Source organism: Onthophagus taurus, chromosome 7 (assembly GCF_036711975.1).
Source record: "Onthophagus taurus isolate NC chromosome 7, IU_Otau_3.0, whole genome shotgun sequence".
Taxonomy (NCBI): Eukaryota; Metazoa; Arthropoda; class Insecta; order Coleoptera; family Scarabaeidae; genus Onthophagus; species Onthophagus taurus.
Genome location: NC_091972.1, coordinates 6663387 through 6670968, shown reverse-complemented (window position 1 = coordinate 6670968; position 7582 = coordinate 6663387). Strand labels below are relative to the sequence as shown.

The 7582-nt window shown below is 34.8% G+C and overlaps 1 pseudogene; it reads left to right on the top strand.

The window, feature by feature from the left end:
* The first annotated feature begins 1486 nt into the window (after nt 1-1486).
* On the top strand, nt 1487-2217 carry LOC139430688 (dynein light chain roadblock-type 2 pseudogene; annotated as a pseudogene).
* The last annotated feature ends 5365 nt before the right edge of the window (nt 2218-7582 follow it).

Here is a 7582-nt window from a genome sequence, read left to right as displayed (position 1 = left end):
ACTTCGTTGTAGAAAGCAATGGCAGTAGGATAAGGAACCACTTTATTACTAGTTTTATCTTTTCTCTGCTCTTGTCATTTCAGGGCCATGGCCATGTTTTGTATCCTGCCACTTGGTAACTTTGAAGCTTGTTGATCAACAATCATTTTGACAAAGTATCGTTCACTGACATAAAAATTAACCAAATGGTTAGACACATTTGGACATTTTCTGCTTCTGCGCACATCACTCTTGTTTCATTATACATTTGTGTTACAAGTATATCCTATTCTTGTATGATATCGACATCATAGTTGGATACCTTTTTTCTCAGGATTTAATCGCAAATACTGCTTCAAAGATCACTTCTACACTTCTCTCATCTCTACTTTGGCACGAACAATCATGACTTCTATTTCTGTAATAGGTGATCAGGAATTTTATTCCTGAAAATTCTCGTTATCTATTTCCATAAGTATATTATAGTACAACGATTTTTCAGGTTGAACTAAAATGATCCACTTTGAGCGAATCGATTTTGATATGTTGCTGTCAATATTACCCAAATAATGTGAAAATTGCTGATAACTCAATTTTTTTGTATCCTAACGTAGTCTCTCATCTGTTGTAATCGCTTGTTTCTCGCAGGCATCATACATACTTATCAATGCAAAATATGAAAGCAACAGACAAGGTTCTTGCGTTAGAAGGTGTAGAAACTGTATATCGCAATGTAAGTGTGGACCAAATATGCCATACTGGACGAAACTTCAAATAAAAGAACACAAGAAGAAATCAATTGAAAACCCAATCAGAACATTCAGCAAACTATATACGTGGTATGTCTTTAAATTTATGGCAACCTGAAAAAATCAGAAATGTGCTGCTAAAAATCCATTAGAATTTAAATTACTTTTTGGGGTTATAATTATAATCAAAAATCCTAACATTTATGCCAACATTGCAATAGGTAAATTCTTAATCCACTATTAGCTGGGCGGAACAAGTTTAATATATTTGCTAAAAATGCGAAAATTGCTATTTACCGCAAGTTTTTGTAGTTTCTTTTAGTTGGAAAGTATCTAAATGTAACATTGAGTTTCTCATCTGGTGAAATCGGTTTTTCATGCAGATATGTTTCTTAACGTAAGATGTTATTAAATTTAATAAGTGGTTATAAGTTTCAATATCTATCATCAGGTAATTACATAAATTATCTAGTTTATTATGAAAGTCAAGTAATAATGTGACAACAAGATAAATGATATGGAGAACTGTAGCGTTCAAACTCATCGTTCAAAAAAAGTGATTCAAAATATAGTTGTTAAGATAACTCCTTGAAATAGGAGACCGACAGAATGGATAAACTTATATGTGTTTTATATTGATAATAAAGTATTTTTTGATTCCATCAACTTAGAATTAACAGAACTGTTTTACTATGTTTTAATTTTGAAAATCTATCAAAGGAATCGTATTTCAAAAAATAAGCTTTTATGACTTATTAATATTTTATGACATTCAATCGTAATTAATTTATTCTAATTATTTGGAATTTACTTTGATATATTCCGATTTTTTCTTCACCATCATTATAAAACTTTATTTTATCCTTTTCTTCTCTAATAATGCCACCGATATTAGACGAAGATATTGAGGCGACAATGCAAAGAGTTGAACATCACCCAGGAGTTTCTGGTACAATAATGGTAAATAAAGAAGGTATGCCTCAAATGTCGACATTAGACACCACAAGCACTATGCAATATATAAACGAAATTTCTAAGTTAATACCATGCGCAACCGGAGTTGTCAGGGATCTAGAACCATCAAACGATCTAATGTTTCTGAGATTACGATCGAAAAAACAAGAAATTATGGTCGCAAATGATAAAGAATTTCATGTGATTGTGATTCAACAGAAAGATTAGTAGATTATTTCGTTGAGATGAAATTTTTAGTTTGTGTATGTCTATATTATTGAGTTAGTAACAAATTATTGGTATGGAAATAAACGAGAGAAAAACACAAAAAAAAAACTGGTTGTTCTTAGTTTTATTACCGATCGTCATCGCGAAGAGGTGATAAAGGGGCTCGTTATGGGGTTGTCTTTCGGATAAAAGGGGCGAGAAGTGCCACTCTCAGGTACTTTCTTTTGTATTCCCTCTTCGAAAACGACCGTTGTAAACGATGGGTACAAGCTTTAAAAGAATTTAAGATAAGGAAAGGGTGTGGGCAATATAAGAATAATCTTATTAAGAAATTACAACTTTGTTTTTTTAATCAAATCATTTGTTAAATCTAATCAACTCCTTGTGCGTTTCTTTGCAAGATCAATTTAGAAGAAAATAATTTGGTGATATGCAAACTTAAGCAGGAACAATACAACCAAATAGCTTCAATGGAACTTAAATTGCGACAGCCAAGTCGAAAACATTCATTTATGCTTTTTGCACTGAAGAACGTACCTGCCACATTTCAAAGAGTTATGGATGAATTAAATTAAAACTAGAACTAACACTAATATTATCACTAGAGCTAACACTAGAACTAGAAACTTTTGGGTTAAGCTGTGCGTCTTTTGAAAAAGTGTTTAACGTTTCGGATTCCATTTTGCAACCTTCTTCAGAAACACGTTCGAAGTCATTTCGAACTTCTTTTATATATGTTATTGTATTTTGATGTAAATAGAAAGAAAAACTTCGAGCGACAAACAACCAGCGACCCAAATTTCGGGTGCACAAGCATCCCAACCACCTGCAACTGTTTCTTAACTTTCTTTATTGAGGACAATTCTGACTTAGGAATATTTGGCAATATTGATGCATCGCAAGTTAGTTTTACTCGTCGATGTTTAATTTAATATAAATTTAGCCAAAAATGTATAGCTTAAAATTACTTAAATATTAACTCATTGATATCATAAGTCATAAAAAAATCTGTTATTATAAGGGTTAAGTCAATAAATGCGTTATATATACAATACAAGTCGTAATATCCATTAGTACAAATCCTATTGCCATCCATCATAACGGTTCCAACAACTTTCGGATTATTGTGTATCCTTTCTATAATCTCTTTATAACCGATTGCCTTTTTTAGTAACATTTTTTACCTTTCTTACTTATTTATTGTTTCACTGATATTTCTGCAATTACTCAATATAACTGTGACTATTACTAACTATGACAACAAAAGCACGTGGGATCGCTTTCCTTCGCCATAGCAACACTTAAATTTCCGATTATGACTCCCAGTTGTACAACACGCAAAAGGGGTTAGCTGCAATCAGCTTACCGGGTACAATTAACTTTTAAACGCAGCCTGATTTACGACCAGGGGGATTATCTCCTTTACCGTAATAGAGCCATTAACCCTTTTATCAATGTAAATTGCATCAAGGGTGGGTTTCTAGAAAGGGGCTACTATCTACGTATTAGAGAAAAAACCGAATATTGTTCTTCATAATGATTTTTTTTTGTAAACCCTTAACAAGTAATTATAGGTAATTAGAAAATATAATCTTTTTGTACCAATTAGAGGCATAAATATGATTTTTTCAGAAATTTATATGTTTATGTGTTAAGATATATATGGTTACTTGGATCTTAAAATTCGGTTGAAAAAGTTAACAAAATAAAATTGAAGCAAGAAATCAAAGTACAGTAAAACGGATCTCTGAAATTCGCTGTATAATATATAGACATTTTAGAATGTTATTAAATTTAATGATATGAAGTTAGAATTCCTTAAAAATATACCTATTTTAATACCTAATATTTTAACTTCTACGAACAGTTAAAATATGGTTTCGGTTTTGGTTTTAAAGGGATATTTTGAGAGTGGGCGTGGATTTTGCCTTCTGGCATTTTAGGAAAGCAACCCTCGTCACCGTATGACGTTTATTTTATTCCGGGATTCCGGAGCAGACCCGGAGACCCTGTATTTTTAATTGCGCGCGCCGTTTTAATGCCGCCGTGACAGGTGTCATGGTGCAGGTTACGTAAGCGAGCCGGATTTATACAGTTTTTTTTCTTCTTTCTTTGCTATGTTTCGAAACGGTCTCTCTTCTGATGTTTTTCCTTTTTTTCTACTTCAAGTTTTTTCTTGAAACCTTTACGGTTTCTCTCGCGCGTTCAGATTACGAGGACCGATAGCAAGCTTTGATGGATTTAGGGGGGACCACGGTACGGCACACACACACACCAAAAGGTAACTAACACATACGTGGTTGGATGTTGGGGCCACGCACCGTCTCCTGATGGATTGATACCGGACTCCTCGCAACCGATCTTTTATTTCTTAACCCGTCCAACGTCGTCATTCTACGAAATTAAAAGACTGGATGACGATGAATTCTTTTACATTCAACGTAATTAATTCCTTGAATAATTAAACGTGGCATGTACAAGTCGTTTTAATTCGTGTAGTTTTGATCGGGAGGTTAAATTTCGAGGTGATGATATTGTTGACTTGTTCTTAAATAAAAAAGCGTTTGCAATTTTCGAAAATTAAAGGTTGCCTAATGATAGTAATTTATCAAGATTTTTTTTTTTATGTAGTTGTGATATTTCTTCTTTCTCTGTTTGTAATTATGTAGAACTGGATAATTTACCTTAATTTGATTGTATTGAATTGGTGAGAAATGATATAAACGTTCAATTTGTTTACAAGGTTATATTTTTTAAATTATAAAAATTTCGAAAAAGAATTTTTCAATTTGAAATTTATATGCTCAATTTAGAGTTTATGACAATAACTCTTGAGAAGACCCGAGATGATAATCGTTACCTACTGAAAAATAGTGACAGGCCGGAAAGGATAATGGGTCCCGATGACGCCCTCGAACGCGGAGGGCCTATCGATCAACTGACGGGGCGGCCGCAAATCCACCGCAAAATCATCGCGTCGTCAAAAGCGGGCCCCGCTCTGCCGCCCCGTTTTGGGGCCGAAAAGCGAACCGAACGCCCGTATAAGGCCGATTTTCCGACCCGATAGCGTGATTTACGCGGCGCGTAAATCAATCCGGTCGCCGCCGGGGGCTAATTTCTGAAATGGAATCGAATAAATTACAGAGCCGCCGCCGCCAACGCCACCGACGCCCCGGTAATAGAAACGCGAAAAACGCCGCCGCCGCCACTGAACCGCGGATTTCGCGTTGCGGTCGGCAACCTGCACTGCGTAATGCGTGGATTCATCACGTGTCCTGACGTGTTGGTATGCACTCAATTGTCCAAAAGCTAACCTCTAAATGATTGGCGGCCGATTGACTCGAGATGAATCATTTTTATCCATAAAAAGTGAAAGTGTGTTCAAAAGCTGCAACTAACATTGCTGCAAAACAAGTCAATATAAAAATTCATTGAATGAAATGAAATGAATTTACTAAAATTAATACTTTTTTATCATAACAAGCTGAGGAAGTGACTTAACTTTGTTAGCCATATTTATTCTGCAGTTTTCCTCTGCCATTCTTCAGTCCCATAATAGCAGAGAGTTAAAAACATAATAGTCTACTTCAAAAATTGTCCATGGTAAGCTCAAGCACTCGCAAAGCTTGGAAAGTGTATCCGGCCGGATTTTAAAAAATTGCCGTATACCGGATAGTTGCCGGATATCCGTTCCATCACTAGTCTTGACCATACTTAGTCTCAACGTTTGAATAATCTGTGGTAAATATAGAAACAAGTCAAGTTTCTAATAACAATGTTGAAGAGTGTATAATAACTACACAACTCACCAAGTAGTGTAGAAGAAACCATCTGAAATGGGTCCAAACAGCTAAGCTTAGTAGCATTACAAAAATGTCAAATTACTATGAAAATCCTACAGTAACAAGCAGAATTAAACATGCACAGTAAAAATGAGTTGCAAGACATTTCTTTTAGCATCTATTAGCACCTTTGGGGGGAGTAAGAATGTAGCAGTTATTTTGGTGGTTATCTCGAGAAATAAGCCGTTCACCTAATTACCATCACAACCATAAACTGCTTGCGTTTGCCAACATAAACAGAATTTCCTGGTGAACGCAAGCCTTGGTCATCAATCAATCATAATTTAGAACCTTGCGTACAGAAGGATTATTTAGTAAAGCTGAAGACTTTGTTAGTAAGCTAGTGCCATAGCAATGTCACAACGCACCATTTTGCATTTTCTTAATATTTTTGCTATAAGTGATTTGCTTACCTCAATGCTTTTAGTTATTGTATACCATTAACATGGTTTTCCACTTAGTCACCCTCGTATAGATGGTGTTTAATAATCAAATTGGTCGTCCAAATGTACTAATTTTGGATTTAGGGTTGAAGTTTAAATTTAAAGCTACTGTGTCACGATCTAAGGTATATCCAAATTTAACTCTAACAAGTAGAGATAAATCATGATAATTGATTGGAATTAAAATAATAATAAAACCCAGAATCGTTCACAAATGATGAACTGCAATCATCTCTGAACTACATTTGAATATATCTCAATAGAAATATATTCAAATGCTCTAAAAGGTGCAATTTATTACAAATTATAGTTTTGATTTGAATTCTTATGTTGTCAATATTAAAGAAGCAAAATAATCTAGATAACGCACAAATTGAGAAGGATTAGAGAACTATCAACTATTAAGACGATAGTATTCTTACATTAATATATTTTCAAGGCAGTGCATAATTCTGGCAATGGAAACAAAGCTATATGAAAGGTCAGACTTATATGATCACATTTCTGACCATCTCAGGCAGTACAAAATTGCTAACATTTTTGGCTCGAAGACCATCAGTGAAACATATAGCTTTTCAAATTTTCTTTGAAGCAACCATAAAGACTTTAATCGAACTTACAAAAGGGAATGTCTTAAACTACTGGGATGTTATTTTATTTCCAACAAGAGGAGGAATAATAGCACAAGCATTAATCTGTCATCCCTTAAGGACCTTATATCTCAAAAAAATTTACTCACACTTTAACTATCGCTAACATGCTACCTTTTTTGTATTCCAGATATAATTAATTAATCACAGCATGGCAAGAAATCAACATAGTTTGAAAGAGAAGAAGTTTGTCCTGAAATGTTATTGAAAGACCGAAAACGCCATTGAAGTGCAAAGACGATAGAGAAGGGAATTCGCAAAATCGCCACCAACGCAACGGATCATTGCTCGCATCAGAGACAAATTTGAAGCAGATGGAATCGTTCAGAACGTCAACAAGAATCGTGCTGGACGACCATTGACATCCACGAGCCCTGGAAAAGAAGATCAGGTGCAGGAAACACTCTTTCGGTCACCACAGAAAGCTTTTCGGGAAACCCATATCTCAAAAGATAGCGTTTATCGCATCATGAAGTGTCTCCACTGGAAATGCTATATTCCATGCTCTAAACGGAGACGATTCTGACAAAATGTGCAGAAGATGCAGGGTTTCCACACAAAATTGTGTGAAGCGATGGGGCATCCTTTAAATTAAATGGCTCCGTTAATCACCATAATTGCACGTACTACTGGAGTCCTGTAAATCCTCATATAAACACTTGAACATCATGCAAACTTATCAGGAGTAAAAGTGTGGTGTGGGATATCCGCATTGGGCATCATAGGACCATTTTTTT